The sequence below is a fragment of the Stomoxys calcitrans genome, chromosome 1, assembly GCF_963082655.1.
Source record: "Stomoxys calcitrans chromosome 1, idStoCalc2.1, whole genome shotgun sequence".
NCBI classification, from domain to species: Eukaryota; Metazoa; Arthropoda; class Insecta; order Diptera; family Muscidae; genus Stomoxys; species Stomoxys calcitrans.
In genome coordinates, this window is record NC_081552.1 from 21,528,774 (window position 1) to 21,534,652 (window position 5,879).

At 34.0% G+C, this 5,879-nt stretch overlaps 3 non-coding genes across 3 annotated transcripts; all 3 read right to left on the reverse strand.

Annotated features, from left to right (window-relative positions):
- Positions 1-3,022: 3,022 nt before the first annotated feature.
- On the reverse strand, positions 3,023-3,104 carry Trnas-aga (transfer RNA serine (anticodon AGA)). The gene has a single exon. It is a non-coding gene; the product is annotated as a tRNA-Ser (tRNA).
- Positions 3,105-3,429: 325 nt separating this feature from the next.
- Trnas-aga (transfer RNA serine (anticodon AGA)) lies at positions 3,430-3,511 on the reverse strand. The gene has a single exon. It is a non-coding gene; the product is annotated as a tRNA-Ser (tRNA).
- Positions 3,512-3,945: 434 nt separating this feature from the next.
- Trnas-aga (transfer RNA serine (anticodon AGA)) lies at positions 3,946-4,027 on the reverse strand. Its single transcript has one exon. It is a non-coding gene; the product is annotated as a tRNA-Ser (tRNA).
- Between the last annotated feature and the right edge of the window lie 1,852 nt (positions 4,028-5,879).

The following is a 5,879-nucleotide window of genomic DNA, read 5'->3' on the forward strand; positions in this document are numbered from 1 at the left end:
AAAAAATTTGTCTCGAAATTTTTTCTATAAAAAATTTGTCTCGAAATTTTTTCTATAAAAAATTTGTCTCGAAATTTTTTCTATAAAAAATTTGTCTCGAAATTTTTTCTATAAAAAATTTGTCTCGAAATTTTTTCTATAAAAAATTTGTCTCGAAATTTTTTCTATAAAAAATTTGTCTCGAAATTTTTTCTATAAAAAATTTGTCTCGAAATTTTTTCTATAAAAAATTTATCTGGAAATTTTTTCTATAAAAAATTTATCTGGAAATTTTTTCTATAAAAAATTTGTCTCGAAATTTTTTCTTTAAAAAATTTGTCTCAAAAAAATTTTTACTAAAAAAAAATTTGTCTCCAATTTTTGTTTTGTTTTTAAATTGTTGTCGAAGTTTGTCTAGAAAGATTTTTTTTTAACAAATAACACATTTAAAAAAAAAAAATTCTCGAATCAACTGTTAATAGAAACATTTTGTTAGAAATTTTATCTTATCTTCTTCTTCCTTCTTCTCCAAAGCGGTCATTAACTTTTCAGTAAATCTATTACTATGGCCAAGATTAATAACCACTTTACCCCTGATAGTTGCTATGGATTAGTTGCATGTCCCTAAGACAAAGTGTTGGTTAGCATCGATTTTCTAGCCACCATGGCATTGTCTGTCTAACATATTTGGCTTAACGCTTGGTTGAATTTTGATCAAATCCAGTAAGTTGTTTTATAATGGGTTACAACCGACAGACAATAGCAACTTTGAAACTAATGTTTGTTTACAATCATCTCTTACTTCAGCTGGATTATAATAACTGGCTGGTGTAGGCAGAAGTTTGAAATCTTGGGTTGTGGTATCGCGTTGTAATCGCTCATTAATTTGCAAGCAACCAAAATTAATATTTTAATCAAATACTGGAAGTACTTCACAAATTATAGGTTTTTGGGCCTAATGGATTAACATAATGCGATCTTGACACGAACATTTTCTTGGCTTTCATAGATATTTGAAGTTGTTGTCTTAGACCAAATCCTTAGAAGAAAGTGTATAATGTTATTGAAAAAATAAACACATATAAAATAAAATAAAGTAAAATAAAATAAAATAATATAAAATAAAAATAAAATAAAATAAAATAAAATAAAATAAAATAAAATAAAATAAAATAAAATAAAATAAAATAAAATAAAATAAAATAAAATAAAATAAAACAAAATAAAATAAAATAAAATAAAATAAAATAAAATAAAATAAAATAAAATAAAATAAAATAAAATGAAATGAAATGAAATAAAATAAAAAATAAAATAATATAAAATAAAATAAAATAACATGAAATGAAATGAAATGAAATAAAATAAAATAAAATAAAAAATAAAATAATATAAAATAAAATAAAACAAAATAAAGTGAAATGAAATGAAATTAAATAGAATAAAATAAAATAAATTAAAATTAATTTTATTGTTATTTTTTATATCAAGTTTCAAAAAGATTAAGATTATTTTTTTTGTAATTTTTTATATATTTTCTTTAATTTAATTGCATCCTGGTTTTAAGAATTTTGTTCTTAATCCATGAATTTTTTGTTTTTTTATACCCTGCACCATAAGATGGGGGGTATACTAATTTCGTCATTCTGATTGTAACTACTCGAAATATTCGTCTGAGACCCCATAAAGTATATATATTCTTGATCGTCGTGAAATTTTATGTGGATTAAGCCATGTCCGTCCGTCTGTCCGTCCGTCCGTCCGTCTGTCTGTCGAAGCTATATCAAAACATGGACCATATCGGTCCATGTTTTGATATAGCTGCCATATAAACCGATCTTGGGTCTTGACTTCTTGAGCCTCTAGAGTGCGCAATTCTTATCGGATTGGGATGAAATTTTGCACGATGTGTTTTGTTATGATATCCAACAACTATGCCAAGTATAGTTCAAATCGGTCCATAACCTGATATAGCTGCCATATAAACCGATCTTGGGTCTTAACTTCCTGAGCCTCTAGAGGTCGCAATTATTATCCGATTTGCCTGAAATTTTGCACGACGTGTTTCGTTATGATATCCAACAACTGTGCCGAGTATGGTTCAAATCGGTTTATAACCTGATATAGCTGCCATATAAACCGATCTTGGGTCTTGACTTCTTGAGCCTCTAGAGTGCGCAATTCTTATCCGATTGAAATGAAATTTTGCACGACGTGTTTTGTTATGATATCCAACAATTGTGTCAAATAAGGTTCAAATCGGTCCATAACCTTATATAGCTGCCATATAAACCGATCTTGGATCTTGACTTTTTGAGCCTCTAGAGGGCGCAATTCTTATCCGATTGGAATGAAATTTTGCACGACGTGTTTTGTTATGATATTCAACAACTGCTCCAAGTATGGTTCAAATCGGTTCATAACCTGATATAGCTGTCATATAAACAGATCTGGGGACTTGACTTCTTGAGCTTCTAGAGGGCGCAATTCCTATCCGATTTGGCTGAAATTTCGCAAGACGTTTTTTATTGTTGCTTTCAACAACTATGTCAAATAAAGTACAAGTCGGTTCATAACCTGATATAGCTGCCATATAAACCGACCTGGGATCTTGACTTCTTGACCCCTAGAGGTCGCAATTATTATCCGATATGCCTGAAATTTTGTACGACATATTCTCTCATGACCATTAACATACCTGTTTATTATGGTCTATAGCCCGATACAGCTCCCATATAAACCGATCTCTCCATTTTACTTCTTGAGCCCCCAAAGGGTGCAATTCTTATTCGAATTGGCTGACATTTTACACAGGTCTCCAACATATAATTTAGTTGTGGTCCGAACCGGACCATATCTTGATATCGTTTTAATAGCAGGTCAACTCTTTTCTTATATCCTTTTTAGCCTAAGAAGAGATGCCGGGAAAACTACTTGACAAATGCGATCCATGGTGGAGGGTATATAAGATTCGGCCCGGCCGAACTTAGCACGCTTTTACTTGTTTTTATTCTTCTTTGTTCAACAAAAATATTTAGACTGACGCAGTCGGTAGGATTCGAACCTACGCTCCCAGAGGGAATCTGATTTCTAGTCAGACGCCTTAACCGCTCGGCCACGACTGCATATGAACTTAGTTAGTAAAATTTTGTTTGCATTGCCATATTTTATACTTCCACAAAATGCAGATGTAGCATTTCGATTTTGAATTTTAAATTGGCTAAAATGAAATATTCATTGGTCAACACAATCATTGGGTTATTAAAGTTAACTTCTGCATCAAGTTGTTATGGTGCTGAATTATTTCAAATTGTAGCCACTGCTTTTAGTGTGAGAGCAAATAATTGTTTATGGTTTTAGTGCAGATGTGATTCTCTAGATGACATGACATACAACCGCATTATCAAAAACTTATTTGATTTTTATACAAATGTTCAAAAGTAATTCCATCGCAGTCGGTAGGATTCGAACCTACGCTCCCAGAGGGAATCTGATTTCTAGTCAGACGCCTTAACCGCTCGGCCACGACTGCGATGTTGTGATGGATTTTAAATTCCTTATAATCGTTTAAAGGTTGGTAAAATTTATCTTTGACTATTAATTATTCAAAAACATTCAGTTTAAGGTCAGAGATCACATTGCAGAAGATAAAATACGCACCGACTACGTTTATGGTGGCCAACATAAGCCACCGTGACTATTTATGCAAATCAAAAAGAAAGTCAACAAATGTGTCAATGTTATCATGCAGTATAAAGTTAACAAAAAAAGTTGCATAGAAAGAAATAGTAGAAAATAAAAAAGAAAGGGAGATACTCCTATTTGATAGAGATAATCAATTTCAACTTTAAATTTATTTCAAAAAAATAGTTATAATTAATAAAAAATATTAGCTTTACATTTTTGCCATGTAACGTCAATGTTTTGTCAAGTGTCACGAATAACTATTGTTAAAAAAAAATTTTACGCAGTCGGTAGGATTCGAACCTACGCTCCCAGAGGGAATCTGATTTCTAGTCAGACGCCTTAACCGCTCGGCCACGACTGCATATATTGAACTCACAAACTACAAACACGTCTTTTAATAGCAACAAATTTAAACTAATTTGACTTTTTAACTATGCCCTCCACTGCCTGTTCGTTGAAATCATCCTAATCTACCACCGAAAAATGCTCTAGGATTCAAATTTTGTATTGTATATATTTTTCATATTGATACAGATCATTTGGGAATCATCTCCGATGATTGGAAGGTTAACATAGTGGTTGGAAACCTTTAGTAGCCTTACGAGTCACCCCGCGTTATGCTGATATGTAAGAAACACACTTACGGAGCAGGGGAGAGATGCCTTATACCTGAATCAGACCCAGAGGCGGAGCCCTTGCCTGAGAAATTGGTAGGCAGAAGGCGCCATACACCTGCATCAAAAACAGATGCGGAGCCCTTGCCTGTGAGTCTTATACAACTCACAGTGCTAAATTTCTGCAAAATCAGGTAATAATACATAATTCGTGAGTGAAAGGCTTTAAATCCGGAGATCGGTATATATGGCAGCTATATTCAAATATGGTCCATTCTGAACCATACTGACGACGAAGGGCCTAACACAGCTTATAGTGCCAAATTTCAGCGAAATCGGGTAATAAATGGGAATTATAAAGGATTTAGGCCTTGAATTGGAAGATCGACCTATATGGGGGCTATATCAAAATATTGTCCTATCTAGACTATATTCAATGCGAATGTCAAAGGTCCTGACAACGCACTGAACTAAATTTCAGCAAAATCGGGTAATAAAGAGTGATTTGTTAAGAGCTTGATAACTTTTTTTAAAAAAAAAACGCATAAAATTTGCAAAATCTCATCGGTTCTTTATTTGAAACGTTAGATTGGTCCATGACATTTACTTTTTGAAGATAATTTCATTTAAATGTTGACCGCGGCTGCGTCTTAGGTGGTCCATTCGGAAAGTCCAATTTTGGGCAACTTTTTCGAGCATTTCGGCCGGAATAGCCCGAATTTCTTCGGAAATGTTGTCTTCCAAAGCTGGAATAGTTGCTGGCTTATTTCTGTAGACTTTAGACTTGACGTAGTCCCACAAAAAATAGTCTAAAGGCGTCAAATCGCATGATCTTGGTGGCCAACTTACCGGTCCATTTCTTGAGATGAATTGTTCTCCGAAGTTTTCCCTCAAAATGGCCATAGAATCGCGAGCTGTGTGGCATGTAGCGCCATCTTGTTGAAACCACATGTCAACCAAGTTCAGTTCTTCCATTTTTGGCAACAAAAAGTTTGTTAGCATCGAACGATAGCGATCGCCATTCACCGTAACGTTGCGTCCAACAGCATCTTTGAAAAAATACGGTCCAATGATTCCACCAGCGTACAAACCACACCAAACAGTGCATTTTTCGGGATGCATGGGCAGTTCTTGAACGGCTTCTGGTTGCTCTTCACTCCAAATGCGGCAATTTTGCTTATTTACGTAGCCATTCAACCAGAAATGAGCCTCATCGCTGAACAAAATTTGTCGATAAAAAAGCGGATTTTCTGCCAACTTTTCTAGGGCCCATTCACTGAAAATTCGACGTTGTGGCAGATCGTTCGGCTTCAGTTCTTGCACGAGCTGTATTTTATACGGTTTTACACCAAGATCTTTGCGTAAAATCTTCCATGTGGTCGAATAACACAAACCCAATTGCTGCGAACGGCGACGAATCGACATTTCACGGTCTTCAGCAACACTCTCAGAAACAGACGCAATATTCTCTTCTGTACGCACTGTACGCATTCGTGTGGTTGGTTTAATGTCCAATAAAGTAAACTGAGTGCGAAACTTGGTCACAATCGCATTAATTGTTTGCTCACTTGGTCGATTATGTAGACCATAAATCGGACG